At 38.1% G+C, this 14,829-nt stretch overlaps 6 non-coding genes across 6 annotated transcripts; all 6 read left to right on the top strand.

The window, feature by feature from the left end:
* Positions 1–134: 134 nt before the first annotated feature.
* Positions 135–216, top strand: TRNAS-CGA (transfer RNA serine (anticodon CGA)). The gene has a single exon. It is a non-coding gene; the product is annotated as a tRNA-Ser (tRNA).
* Positions 217–4,124: 3,908 nt separating this feature from the next.
* TRNAS-CGA (transfer RNA serine (anticodon CGA)) lies at positions 4,125–4,206 on the top strand. The gene has a single exon. It is a non-coding gene; the product is annotated as a tRNA-Ser (tRNA).
* A 5,125-nt stretch (positions 4,207–9,331) lies between these two features.
* TRNAS-CGA (transfer RNA serine (anticodon CGA)) lies at positions 9,332–9,413 on the top strand. Its single transcript has one exon. It is a non-coding gene; the product is annotated as a tRNA-Ser (tRNA).
* Positions 9,414–10,890: 1,477 nt separating this feature from the next.
* TRNAS-CGA (transfer RNA serine (anticodon CGA)) lies at positions 10,891–10,972 on the top strand. The gene has a single exon. It is a non-coding gene; the product is annotated as a tRNA-Ser (tRNA).
* Positions 10,973–12,451: 1,479 nt separating this feature from the next.
* TRNAS-CGA (transfer RNA serine (anticodon CGA)) lies at positions 12,452–12,533 on the top strand. The gene has a single exon. It is a non-coding gene; the product is annotated as a tRNA-Ser (tRNA).
* A 1,479-nt stretch (positions 12,534–14,012) lies between these two features.
* Positions 14,013–14,094, top strand: TRNAS-CGA (transfer RNA serine (anticodon CGA)). Its single transcript has one exon. It is a non-coding gene; the product is annotated as a tRNA-Ser (tRNA).
* The last annotated feature ends 735 nt before the right edge of the window (positions 14,095–14,829 follow it).

Below are 14,829 nucleotides of genomic sequence, written 5' to 3'. Positions count from 1 at the left end.
GCCACAGCACCAAAGCACTTTTCTTCTCACAGTGTCCTACCACACAGCTCAGTTCAGAGCAAAAGACTGATCTCATATTTTAGGCTAGCCCCTTAGGTGTAGTTGCCAGAAGTCTTAACAGTCAGGGTTCATAAGTTGTGATGGCCGAGTGGTTAAGGCGTTGGATTCGAAATCCAATGGGGTCTCCCTGCACAGGTTCAAGTCCTGTTCACAACGTTCTATTTTAAGAAGAGAACTTCCAGAAACATATTAAAGTTTGTCACCTATAGAAAGTGTTATTTTAATTCCATCCTCTTTGTCACTGATTAATTACATTAATAATAGTGGTTCCAGCTGTGCCCCTGGCTTACAACTCTGAAAAGCGAGCAATATTTAGAGTATAAATCACTATAACTACAGCATCCCATTTGTCCAGACTTTTATTTTTCTCTTGATAAATACAAATCAGGTTGGTTGGACAACTTCTGCCCTTAGTAAATCTCTGCTTGCTGTCAATTATAATACTATTTTCTGTCAAATACTCCTGTATATAGTCCCTTAAATGGACTCTGTCACCAGTTTATCAATTCCCAATTTCCTAACTAGCCTAATAGGCGCTATGATGCTGATAACTACAGTGTGATTTGTTGTTTTTTGTTTTAAAAACGTTTATTTGCAAAGTTATGAGCATTTATTTATATATACTAATGTAGCTCTAATAGCCAAATAGGAGATGACTCCTTTTTACTCTGGGCAGCTAATGTTTTCTGTATGACGCTGTCCAATCAGCATACAACTTCTCCCCCTTCCCTGTCCAGCAACACAGTGTGATAATATAGTACACTGCGTCCATTCCCGACTGTGTTTTCAACAGGTGATATCTTAGGTTCTGTCACAGCTAGAACTGTGATTTTGGTGTCTTATGAAAGAGTAGAATCCAGTCTTTCAAATGCCACCAAATCTGCTTTTTTAGGTGGCCCACAGCCCGAGATATGGCTGTTTGAATTGATCCCCCTTCCCTGTAGCTTGAGTTTCACAATGTGTGTGAAGCAGCTTCATGCTGATAGGACAGCATCAGATGCTGAGAGTCAGCTCCACCTCAGGAAAATTGCTGCTGTTACCTCACAGATGTCTAATAAAGGCTAAATTACATATTTAGAAAATGCTCATAACTTTGCAAATAATAAACATTTTTTTACTACAAATCACCCTGTAGTTATCAGCAGCAAAGCACCTATTAGACTAGTTAGGAGTTAGGGACCTGATAAACTGGTAACAGAGTCCCTTTAAGAGCTCTTCAAAAGTTTTTCCCACAATGGATGTTAAGCTTACTGGTCTATAATTACTTTGTATTGAACTTACTACTTATAGAATACTCAATGACATTCATGGGGTCTCTGTCACCAATGAAAAACCCGATAGATTTTTAATCGCCTATAAAGAATTTGATTCATCATATACTTTAGTTATGTAAACTTAAATAATAAACAAGTGAATAAACTAAAGCAACTGATAGCAAGGCACTGCTGAGAATTGAACTCAGGATCTCCTGTTTACTAGACAGGCACTTTAACCAACTAAGCCACAGCACCAAAGCACTTTTCTTCTCACGGTGTCCTACCGCACAGCTCAGTTCAGAGCATTTGTCCAGACTTTTATTTTTCTCTTGATAAATACAAATCAGGTTGGTTGGACAACTTCTGCCCTTAGTAAATCTCTGCTTGCTGTCAATTATAATACTATTTTCTGTCAAATACTCCTGTATATAGTCCCTTAAATGGACTCTGTCACCAGTTTATCAATTCCCAATTTCCTAACTAGCCTAATAGGCGCTATGATGCTGATAACTACAGTGTGATTTGTTGTTTTTTGTTTTAAAAACGTTTATTTGCAAAGTTATGAGCATTTATTTATATATACTAATGTAGCTCTAATAGCCAAATAGGAGATGACTCCTTTTTACTCTGGGCAGCTAATGTTTTCTGTATGACGCTGTCCAATCAGCATACAACTTCTCCCCCTTCCCTGTCCAGCAACACAGTGTGATAATATAGTACACTGCGTCCATTCCCGACTGTGTTTTCAACAGGTGATATCTTAGGTTCTGTCACAGCTAGAACTGTGATTTTGGTGTCTTATGAAAGAGTAGAATCCAGTCTTTCAAATGCCACCAAATCTGCTTTTTTAGGTGGCCCACAGCCCGAGATATGGCTGTTTGAATTGATCCCCCTTCCCTGTAGCTTGAGTTTCACAATGTGTGTGAAGCAGCTTCATGCTGATAGGACAGCATCAGATGCTGAGAGTCAGCTCCACCTCAGGAAAATTGCTGCTGTTACCTCCCAGATGTCTAATAAAGGCTAAATTACATATTTAGAAAATGCTCATAACTTTGCAAATAATAAACATTTTTTTACTACAAATCACCCTGTAGTTATCAGCAGCAAAGCACCTATTAGACTAGTTAGGAGTTAGGGACCTGATAAACTGGTAACAGAGTCCCTTTAAGAGCTCTTCAAAAGTTTTTCCCACAATGGATGTTAAGCTTACTGGTCTATAATTACTTTGTATTGAACTTACTACTTATAGAATACTCAATGACATTCATGGGGTCTCTGTCACCAATGAAAAACCCGATAGATTTTTAATCGCCTATAAAGAATTTGATTCATCATATACTTTAGTTATGTAAACTTAAATAATAAACAAGTGAATAAACTAAAGCAACTGATAGCAAGGCACTGCTGAGAATTGAACTCAGGATCTCCTGTTTACTAGACAGGCACTTTAACCAACTAAGCCACAGCACCAAAGCACTTTTCTTCTCACGGTGTCCTACCGCACAGCTCAGTTCAGAGCATTTGTCCAGACTTTTATTTTTCTCTTGATAAATACAAATCAGGTTGGTTGGACATCTTCTGCCCTTAGTAAATCTCTGCTTGCTGTCAATTATAATACTATTTTCTGTCAAATACTCCTGTATATAGTCCCTTAAATGGACTCTGTCACCAGTTTATCAATTCCCAATTTCCTAACTAGCCTAATAGGCGCTATGATGCTGATAACTACAGTGTGATTTGTTGTTTTTTGTTTTAAAAACGTTTATTTGCAAAGTTATGAGCATTTATTTATATATACTAATGTAGCTCTAATAGCCAAATAGGAGATGACTCCTTTTTACTCTGGGCAGCTAATGTTTTCTGTATGACGCTGTCCAATCAGCATACAACTTCTCCCCCTTCCCTGTCCAGCAACACAGTGTGATCATATAGTACACTGCGTCCATTCCCGACTGTGTTTTCAACAGGTGATATCTTCGGTTCTGTCACAGCTAGAACTGTGATTTTGGTGTCTTATGAAAGAGTAGAATCCAGTCTTTCAAATGCCACCAAATCTGCTTTTTTAGGTGGCCCACAGCCCGAGATATGGCTGTTTGAATTGATCCCCCTTCCCTGTAGCTTGAGTTTCACAATGTGTGTGAAGCAGCTTCATGCTGATAGGACAGCATCAGATGCTGAGAGTCAGCTCCACCTCAGGAGAATTGCTGCTGTTACCTCCCAGATGTCTAATAAAGGCTAAATTACATATTTAGAAAATGCTCATAACTTTGCAAATAATAAACATTTTTTTACTACAAATCACCCTGTAGTTATCAGCAGCAAAGCACCTATTAGACTAGTTAGGAGTTAGGGACCTGATAAACTGGTAACAGAGTCCCTTTAAGAGCTCTTCAAAAGTTTTTCCCACAATGGATGTTAAGCTTACTGGTCTATAATTACTTTGTATTGAACTTACTACTTATAGAAAACTCAATGACATTCATGGGGTCTCTGTCACCAATGAAAAACCCGATAGATTTTTAATCGCCTATAAAGAATTTGATTCATCATATACTTTAGTTATGTAAACTTAAATAATAAACAAGTGAATAAACTAAAGCAACTGATAGCAAGGGACTGCTGAGAATTGAACTCAGGATCTCCTGTTTACTAGACAGGCACTTTAACCAACTAAGCCACAGCACCAAAGCACTTTTCTTCTCACAGTGTCCTACCACACAGCTCAGTTCAGAGCAAAAGACTGATCTCATATTTTAGGCTAGCCCCTTAGGTGTAGTTGCCAGAAGTCTTAACAGTCAGGGTTCATAAGTTGTGATGGCCGAGTGGTTAAGGCGTTGGATTCGAAATCCAATGGGGTCTCCCTGCACAGGTTCAAGTCCTGTTCACAACGTTCTATTTTAAGAAGAGAACTTCCAGAAACATATTAAAGTTTGTCACCTATAGAAAGTGTTATTTTAATTCCATCCTCTTTGTCACTGATTAATTACATTAATAATAGTGGTTCCAGCTGTGCCCCTGGCTTACAACTCTGAAAAGCGAGCAATATTTAGAGTATAAATCACTATAACTACAGCATCCCATTTGTCCAGACTTTTATTTTTCTCTTGATAAATACAAATCAGGTTGGTTGGACAACTTCTGCCCTTAGTAAATCTCTGCTTGCTGTCAATTATAATACTATTTTCTGTCAAATACTCCTGTATATAGTCCCTTAAATGGACTCTGTCACCAGTTTATCAATTCCCAATTTCCTAACTAGCCTAATAGGCGCTATGATGCTGATAACTACAGTGTGATTTGTTGTTTTTTGTTTTAAAAACGTTTATTTGCAAAGTTATGAGCATTTATTTATATATACTAATGTAGCTCTAATAGCCAAATAGGAGATGACTCCTTTTTACTCTGGGCAGCTAATGTTTTCTGTATGACGCTGTCCAATCAGCATACAACTTCTCCCCCTTCCCTGTCCAGCAACACAGTGTGATAATATAGTACACTGCGTCCATTCCCGACTGTGTTTTCAACAGGTGATATCTTAGGTTCTGTCACAGCTAGAACTGTGATTTTGGTGTCTTATGAAAGAGTAGAATCCAGTCTTTCAAATGCCACCAAATCTGCTTTTTTAGGTGGCCCACAGCCCGAGATATGGCTGTTTGAATTGATCCCCCTTCCCTGTAGCTTGAGTTTCACAATGTGTGTGAAGCAGCTTCATGCTGATAGGACAGCATCAGATGCTGAGAGTCAGCTCCACCTCAGGAAAATTGCTGCTGTTACCTCACAGATGTCTAATAAAGGCTAAATTACATATTTAGAAAATGCTCATAACTTTGCAAATAATAAACATTTTTTTACTACAAATCACCCTGTAGTTATCAGCAGCAAAGCACCTATTAGACTAGTTAGGAGTTAGGGACCTGATAAACTGGTAACAGAGTCCCTTTAAGAGCTCTTCAAAAGTTTTTCCCACAATGGATGTTAAGCTTACTGGTCTATAATTACTTTGTATTGAACTTACTACTTATAGAATACTCAATGACATTCATGGGGTCTCTGTCACCAATGAAAAACCCGATAGATTTTTAATCGCCTATAAAGAATTTGATTCATCATATACTTTAGTTATGTAAACTTAAATAATAAACAAGTGAATAAACTAAAGCAACTGATAGCAAGGCACTGCTGAGAATTGAACTCAGGATCTCCTGTTTACTAGACAGGCACTTTAACCAACTAAGCCACAGCACCAAAGCACTTTTCTTCTCACGGTGTCCTACCGCACAGCTCAGTTCAGAGCATTTGTCCAGACTTTTATTTTTCTCTTGATAAATACAAATCAGGTTGGTTGGACAACTTCTGCCCTTAGTAAATCTCTGCTTGCTGTCAATTATAATACTATTTTCTGTCAAATACTCCTGTATATAGTCCCTTAAATGGACTCTGTCACCAGTTTATCAATTCCCAATTTCCTAACTAGCCTAATAGGCGCTATGATGCTGATAACTACAGTGTGATTTGTTGTTTTTTGTTTTAAAAACGTTTATTTGCAAAGTTATGAGCATTTATTTATATATACTAATGTAGCTCTAATAGCCAAATAGGAGATGACTCCTTTTTACTCTGGGCAGCTAATGTTTTCTGTATGACGCTGTCCAATCAGCATACAACTTCTCCCCCTTCCCTGTCCAGCAACACAGTGTGATAATATAGTACACTGCGTCCATTCCCGACTGTGTTTTCAACAGGTGATATCTTAGGTTCTGTCACAGCTAGAACTGTGATTTTGGTGTCTTATGAAAGAGTAGAATCCAGTCTTTCAAATGCCACCAAATCTGCTTTTTTAGGTGGCCCACAGCCCGAGATATGGCTGTTTGAATTGATCCCCCTTCCCTGTAGCTTGAGTTTCACAATGTGTGTGAAGCAGCTTCATGCTGATAGGACAGCATCAGATGCTGAGAGTCAGCTCCACCTCAGGAAAATTGCTGCTGTTACCTCCCAGATGTCTAATAAAGGCTAAATTACATATTTAGAAAATGCTCATAACTTTGCAAATAATAAACATTTTTTTACTACAAATCACCCTGTAGTTATCAGCAGCAAAGCACCTATTAGACTAGTTAGGAGTTAGGGACCTGATAAACTGGTAACAGAGTCCCTTTAAGAGCTCTTCAAAAGTTTTTCCCACAATGGATGTTAAGCTTACTGGTCTATAATTACTTTGTATTGAACTTACTACTTATAGAATACTCAATGACATTCATGGGGTCTCTGTCACCAATGAAAAACCCGATAGATTTTTAATCGCCTATAAAGAATTTGATTCATCATATACTTTAGTTATGTAAACTTAAATAATAAACAAGTGAATAAACTAAAGCAACTGATAGCAAGGCACTGCTGAGAATTGAACTCAGGATCTCCTGTTTACTAGACAGGCACTTTAACCAACTAAGCCACAGCACCAAAGCACTTTTCTTCTCACGGTGTCCTACCGCACAGCTCAGTTCAGAGCATTTGTCCAGACTTTTATTTTTCTCTTGATAAATACAAATCAGGTTGGTTGGACATCTTCTGCCCTTAGTAAATCTCTGCTTGCTGTCAATTATAATACTATTTTCTGTCAAATACTCCTGTATATAGTCCCTTAAATGGACTCTGTCACCAGTTTATCAATTCCCAATTTCCTAACTAGCCTAATAGGCGCTATGATGCTGATAACTACAGTGTGATTTGTTGTTTTTTGTTTTAAAAACGTTTATTTGCAAAGTTATGAGCATTTATTTATATATACTAATGTAGCTCTAATAGCCAAATAGGAGATGACTCCTTTTTACTCTGGGCAGCTAATGTTTTCTGTATGACGCTGTCCAATCAGCATACAACTTCTCCCCCTTCCCTGTCCAGCAACACAGTGTGATCATATAGTACACTGCGTCCATTCCCGACTGTGTTTTCAACAGGTGATATCTTCGGTTCTGTCACAGCTAGAACTGTGATTTTGGTGTCTTATGAAAGAGTAGAATCCAGTCTTTCAAATGCCACCAAATCTGCTTTTTTAGGTGGCCCACAGCCCGAGATATGGCTGTTTGAATTGATCCCCCTTCCCTGTAGCTTGAGTTTCACAATGTGTGTGAAGCAGCTTCATGCTGATAGGACAGCATCAGATGCTGAGAGTCAGCTCCACCTCAGGAGAATTGCTGCTGTTACCTCCCAGATGTCTAATAAAGGCTAAATTACATATTTAGAAAATGCTCATAACTTTGCAAATAATAAACATTTTTTTTACTACAAATCACCCTGTAGTTATCAGCAGCAAAGCACCTATTAGACTAGTTAGGAGTTAGGGACCTGATAAACTGGTAACAGAGTCCCTTTAAGAGCTCTTCAAAAGTTTTTCCCACAATGGATGTTAAGCTTACTGGTCTATAATTACTTTGTATTGAACTTACTACTTATAGAATACTCAATGACATTCATGGGGTCTCTGTCACCAATGAAAAACCCGATAGATTTTTAATCGCCTATAAAGAATTTGATTCATCATATACTTTAGTTATGTAAACTTAAATAATAAACAAGTGAATAAACTAAAGCAACTGATAGCAAGGCACTGCTGAGAATTGAACTCAGGATCTCCTGTTTACTAGACAGGCACTTTAACCAACTAAGCCACAGCACCAAAGCACTTTTCTTCTCACGGTGTCCTACCGCACAGCTCAGTTCAGAGCATTTGTCCAGACTTTTATTTTTCTCTTGATAAATACAAATCAGGTTGGTTGGACATCTTCTGCCCTTAGTAAATCTCTGCTTGCTGTCAATTATAATACTATTTTCTGTCAAATACTCCTGTATATAGTCCCTTAAATGGACTCTGTCACCAGTTTATCAATTCCCAATTTCCTAACTAGCCTAATAGGCGCTATGATGCTGATAACTACAGTGTGATTTGTTGTTTTTTGTTTTAAAAACGTTTATTTGCAAAGTTATGAGCATTTATTTATATATACTAATGTAGCTCTAATAGCCAAATAGGAGATGACTCCTTTTTACTCTGGGCAGCTAATGTTTTCTGTATGACGCTGTCCAATCAGCATACAACTTCTCCCCCTTCCCTGTCCAGCAACACAGTGTGATCATATAGTACACTGCGTCCATTCCCGACTGTGTTTTCAACAGGTGATATCTTCGGTTCTGTCACAGCTAGAACTGTGATTTTGGTGTCTTATGAAAGAGTAGAATCCAGTCTTTCAAATGCCACCAAATCTGCTTTTTTAGGTGGCCCACAGCCCGAGATATGGCTGTTTGAATTGATCCCCCTTCCCTGTAGCTTGAGTTTCACAATGTGTGTGAAGCAGCTTCATGCTGATAGGACAGCATCAGATGCTGAGAGTCAGCTCCACCTCAGGAGAATTGCTGCTGTTACCTCCCAGATGTCTAATAAAGGCTAAATTACATATTTAGAAAATGCTCATAACTTTGCAAATAATAAACATTTTTTTTACTACAAATCACCCTGTAGTTATCAGCAGCAAAGCACCTATTAGACTAGTTAGGAGTTAGGGACCTGATAAACTGGTAACAGAGTCCCTTTAAGAGCTCTTCAAAAGTTTTTCCCACAATGGATGTTAAGCTTACTGGTCTATAATTACTTTGTATTGAACTTACTACTTATAGAAAACTCAATGACATTCATGGGGTCTCTGTCACCAATGAAAAACCCGATAGATTTTTAATCGCCTATAAAGAATTTGATTCATCATATACTTTAGTTATGTAAACTTAAATAATAAACAAGTGAATAAACTAAAGCAACTGATAGCAAGGGACTGCTGAGAATTGAACTCAGGATCTCCTGTTTACTAGACAGGCACTTTAACCAACTAAGCCACAGCACCAAAGCACTTTTCTTCTCACAGTGTCCTACCACACAGCTCAGTTCAGAGCAAAAGACTGATCTCATATTTTAGGCTAGCCCCTTAGGTGTAGTTGCCAGAAGTCTTAACAGTCAGGGTTCATAAGTTGTGATGGCCGAGTGGTTAAGGCGTTGGATTCGAAATCCAATGGGGTCTCCCTGCACAGGTTCAAGTCCTGTTCACAACGTTCTATTTTAAGAAGAGAACTTCCAGAAACATATTAAAGTTTGTCACCTATAGAAAGTGTTATTTTAATTCCATCCTCTTTGTCACTGATTAATTACATTAATAATAGTGGTTCCAGCTGTGCCCCTGGCTTACAACTCTGAAAAGCGAGCAATATTTAGAGTATAAATCACTATAACTACAGCATCCCATTTGTCCAGACTTTTATTTTTCTCTTGATAAATACAAATCAGGTTGGTTGGACAACTTCTGCCCTTAGTAAATCTCTGCTTGCTGTCAATTATAATACTATTTTCTGTCAAATACTCCTGTATATAGTCCCTTAAATGGACTCTGTCACCAGTTTATCAATTCCCAATTTCCTAACTAGCCTAATAGGCGCTATGATGCTGATAACTACAGTGTGATTTGTTGTTTTTTGTTTTAAAAACGTTTATTTGCAAAGTTATGAGCATTTATTTATATATACTAATGTAGCTCTAATAGCCAAATAGGAGATGACTCCTTTTTACTCTGGGCAGCTAATGTTTTCTGTATGACGCTGTCCAATCAGCATACAACTTCTCCCCCTTCCCTGTCCAGCAACACAGTGTGATCATATAGTACACTGCGTCCATTCCCGACTGTGTTTCAACAGGTGATATCTTCGGTTCTGTCACAGCTAGAACTGTGATTTTGGTGTCTTATGAAAGAGCAGAATCCAGTCTTTCAAATGCCACCAAATCTGCTTTTTTAGGTGGCCCACAGCCCGAGATATGGCTGTTTGAATTGATCCCCCTTCCCTGTAGCTTGAGTTTCACAATGTGTGTGAAGCAGCTTCATGCTGATAGGACAGCATCAGATGCTGAGAGTCAGCTCCACCTCAGGAGAATTGCTGCTGTTACCTCCCAGATGTCTAATAAAGGCTAAATTACATATTTAGAAAATGCTCATAACTTTGCAAATAATAAACATTTTTTTACTACAAATCACCCTGTAGTTATCAGCAGCAAAGCACCTATTAGACTAGTTAGGAGTTAGGGACCTGATAAACTGGTAACAGAGTCCCTTTAAGAGCTCTTCAAAAGTTTTTCCCACAATGGATGTTAAGCTTACTGGTCTATAATTACTTTGTATTGAACTTACTACTTATAGAAAACTCAATGACATTCATGGGGTCTCTGTCACCAATGAAAAACCCGATAGATTTTTAATCGCCTATAAAGAATTTGATTCATCATATACTTTAGTTATGTAAACTTAAATAATAAACAAGTGAATAAACTAAAGCAACTGATAGCAAGGGACTGCTGAGAATTGAACTCAGGATCTCCTGTTTACTAGACAGGCACTTTAACCAACTAAGCCACAGCACCAAAGCACTTTTCTTCTCACAGTGTCCTACCACACAGCTCAGTTCAGAGCAAAAGACTGATCTCATATTTTAGGCTAGCCCCTTAGGTGTAGTTGCCAGAAGTCTTAACAGTCAGGGTTCATAAGTTGTGATGGCCGAGTGGTTAAGGCGTTGGATTCGAAATCCAATGGGGTCTCCCTGCACAGGTTCAAGTCCTGTTCACAACGTTCTATTTTAAGAAGAGAACTTCCAGAAACATATTAAAGTTTGTCACCTATAGAAAGTGTTATTTTAATTCCATCCTCTTTGTCACTGATTAATTACATTAATAATAGTGGTTCCAGCTGTGCCCCTGGCTTACAACTCTGAAAAGCGAGCAATATTTAGAGTATAAATCACTATAACTACAGCATCCCATTTGTCCAGACTTTTATTTTTCTCTTGATAAATACAAATCAGGTTGGTTGGACAACTTCTGCCCTTAGTAAATCTCTGCTTGCTGTCAATTATAATACTATTTTCTGTCAAATACTCCTGTATATAGTCCCTTAAATGGACTCTGTCACCAGTTTATCAATTCCCAATTTCCTAACTAGCCTAATAGGCGCTATGATGCTGATAACTACAGTGTGATTTGTTGTTTTTTGTTTTAAAAACGTTTATTTGCAAAGTTATGAGCATTTATTTATATATACTAATGTAGCTCTAATAGCCAAATAGGAGATGACTCCTTTTTACTCTGGGCAGCTAATGTTTTCTGTATGACGCTGTCCAATCAGCATACAACTTCTCCCCCTTCCCTGTCCAGCAACACAGTGTGATAATATAGTACACTGCGTCCATTCCCGACTGTGTTTTCAACAGGTGATATCTTAGGTTCTGTCACAGCTAGAACTGTGATTTTGGTGTCTTATGAAAGAGTAGAATCCAGTCTTTCAAATGCCACCAAATCTGCTTTTTTAGGTGGCCCACAGCCCGAGATATGGCTGTTTGAATTGATCCCCCTTCCCTGTAGCTTGAGTTTCACAATGTGTGTGAAGCAGCTTCATGCTGATAGGACAGCATCAGATGCTGAGAGTCAGCTCCACCTCAGGAGAATTGCTGCTGTTACCTCCCAGATGTCTAATAAAGGCTAAATTACATATTTAGAAAATGCTCATAACTTTGCAAATAATAAACATTTTTTTTACTACAAATCACCCTGTAGTTATCAGCAGCAAAGCACCTATTAGACTAGTTAGGAGTTAGGGACCTGATAAACTGGTAACAGAGTCCCTTTAAGAGCTCTTCAAAAGTTTTTCCCACAATGGATGTTAAGCTTACTGGTCTATAATTACTTTGTATTGAACTTACTACTTATAGAAAACTCAATGACATTCATGGGGTCTCTGTCACCAATGAAAAACCCGATAGATTTTTAATCGCCTATAAAGAATTTGATTCATCATATACTTTAGTTATGTAAACTTAAATAATAAACAAGTGAATAAACTAAAGCAACTGATAGCAAGGGACTGCTGAGAATTGAACTCAGGATCTCCTGTTTACTAGACAGGCACTTTAACCAACTAAGCCACAGCACCAAAGCACTTTTCTTCTCACAGTGTCCTACCACACAGCTCAGTTCAGAGCAAAAGACTGATCTCATATTTTAGGCTAGCCCCTTAGGTGTAGTTGCCAGAAGTCTTAACAGTCAGGGTTCATAAGTTGTGATGGCCGAGTGGTTAAGGCGTTGGATTCGAAATCCAATGGGGTCTCCCTGCACAGGTTCAAGTCCTGTTCACAACGTTCTATTTTAAGAAGAGAACTTCCAGAAACATATTAAAGTTTGTCACCTATAGAAAGTGTTATTTTAATTCCATCCTCTTTGTCACTGATTAATTACATTAATAATAGTGGTTCCAGCTGTGCCCCTGGCTTACAACTCTGAAAAGCGAGCAATATTTAGAGTATAAATCACTATAACTACAGCATCCCATTTGTCCAGACTTTTATTTTTCTCTTGATAAATACAAATCAGGTTGGTTGGACAACTTCTGCCCTTAGTAAATCTCTGCTTGCTGTCAATTATAATACTATTTTCTGTCAAATACTCCTGTATATAGTCCCTTAAATGGACTCTGTCACCAGTTTATCAATTCCCAATTTCCTAACTAGCCTAATAGGCGCTATGATGCTGATAACTACAGTGTGATTTGTTGTTTTTTGTTTTAAAAACGTTTATTTGCAAAGTTATGAGCATTTATTTATATATACTAATGTAGCTCTAATAGCCAAATAGGAGATGACTCCTTTTTACTCTGGGCAGCTAATGTTTTCTGTATGACGCTGTCCAATCAGCATACAACTTCTCCCCCTTCCCTGTCCAGCAACACAGTGTGATAATATAGTACACTGCGTCCATTCCCGACTGTGTTTTCAACAGGTGATATCTTAGGTTCTGTCACAGCTAGAACTGTGATTTTGGTGTCTTATGAAAGAGTAGAATCCAGTCTTTCAAATGCCACCAAATCTGCTTTTTTAGGTGGCCCACAGCCCGAGATATGGCTGTTTGAATTGATCCCCCTTCCCTGTAGCTTGAGTTTCACAATGTGTGTGAAGCAGCTTCATGCTGATAGGACAGCATCAGATGCTGAGAGTCAGCTCCACCTCAGGAGAATTGCTGCTGTTACCTCCCAGATGTCTAATAAAGGCTAAATTACATATTTAGAAAATGCTCATAACTTTGCAAATAATAAACATTTTTTTTACTACAAATCACCCTGTAGTTATCAGCAGCAAAGCACCTATTAGACTAGTTAGGAGTTAGGGACCTGATAAACTGGTAACAGAGTCCCTTTAAGAGCTCTTCAAAAGTTTTTCCCACAATGGATGTTAAGCTTACTGGTCTATAATTACTTTGTATTGAACTTACTACTTATAGAAAACTCAATGACATTCATGGGGTCTCTGTCACCAATGAAAAACCCGATAGATTTTTAATCGCCTATAAAGAATTTGATTCATCATATACTTTAGTTATGTAAACTTAAATAATAAACAAGTGAATAAACTAAAGCAACTGATAGCAAGGGACTGCTGAGAATTGAACTCAGGATCTCCTGTTTACTAGACAGGCACTTTAACCAACTAAGCCACAGCACCAAAGCACTTTTCTTCTCACAGTGTCCTACCACACAGCTCAGTTCAGAGCAAAAGACTGATCTCATATTTTAGGCTAGCCCCTTAGGTGTAGTTGCCAGAAGTCTTAACAGTCAGGGTTCATAAGTTGTGATGGCCGAGTGGTTAAGGCGTTGGATTCGAAATCCAATGGGGTCTCCCTGCACAGGTTCAAGTCCTGTTCACAACGTTCTATTTTAAGAAGAGAACTTCCAGAAACATATTAAAGTTTGTCACCTATAGAAAGTGTTATTTTAATTCCATCCTCTTTGTCACTGATTAATTACATTAATAATAGTGGTTCCAGCTGTGCCCCTGGCTTACAACTCTGAAAAGCGAGCAATATTTAGAGTATAAATCACTATAACTACAGCATCCCATTTGTCCAGACTTTTATTTTTCTCTTGATAAATACAAATCAGGTTGGTTGGACAACTTCTGCCCTTAGTAAATCTCTGCTTGCTGTCAATTATAATACTATTTTCTGTCAAATACTCCTGTATATAGTCCCTTAAATGGACTCTGTCACCAGTTTATCAATTCCCAATTTCCTAACTAGCCTAATAGGCGCTATGATGCTGATAACTACAGTGTGATTTGTTGTTTTTTGTTTTAAAAACGTTTATTTGCAAAGTTATGAGCATTTATTTATATATACTAATGTAGCTCTAATAGCCAAATAGGAGATGACTCCTTTTTACTCTGGGCAGCTAATGTTTTCTGTATGACGCTGTCCAATCAGCATACAACTTCTCCCCCTTCCCTGTCCAGCAACACAGTGTGATAATATAGTACACTGCGTCCATTCCCGACTGTGTTTTCAACAGGTGATATCTTAGGTTCTGTCACAGCTAGAACTGTGATTTTGGTGTCTTATGAAAGAGTAGAATCCAGTCTTTCAAATGCCACCAAATCTGCTTTTTTA

Source organism: Rhinoderma darwinii (assembly GCF_050947455.1).
Source record: "Rhinoderma darwinii isolate aRhiDar2 chromosome 3 unlocalized genomic scaffold, aRhiDar2.hap1 SUPER_3_unloc_13, whole genome shotgun sequence".
NCBI classification, from domain to species: Eukaryota; Metazoa; Chordata; class Amphibia; order Anura; family Rhinodermatidae; genus Rhinoderma; species Rhinoderma darwinii.
This window is presented reverse-complemented; position numbering and strand designations above follow the sequence as displayed.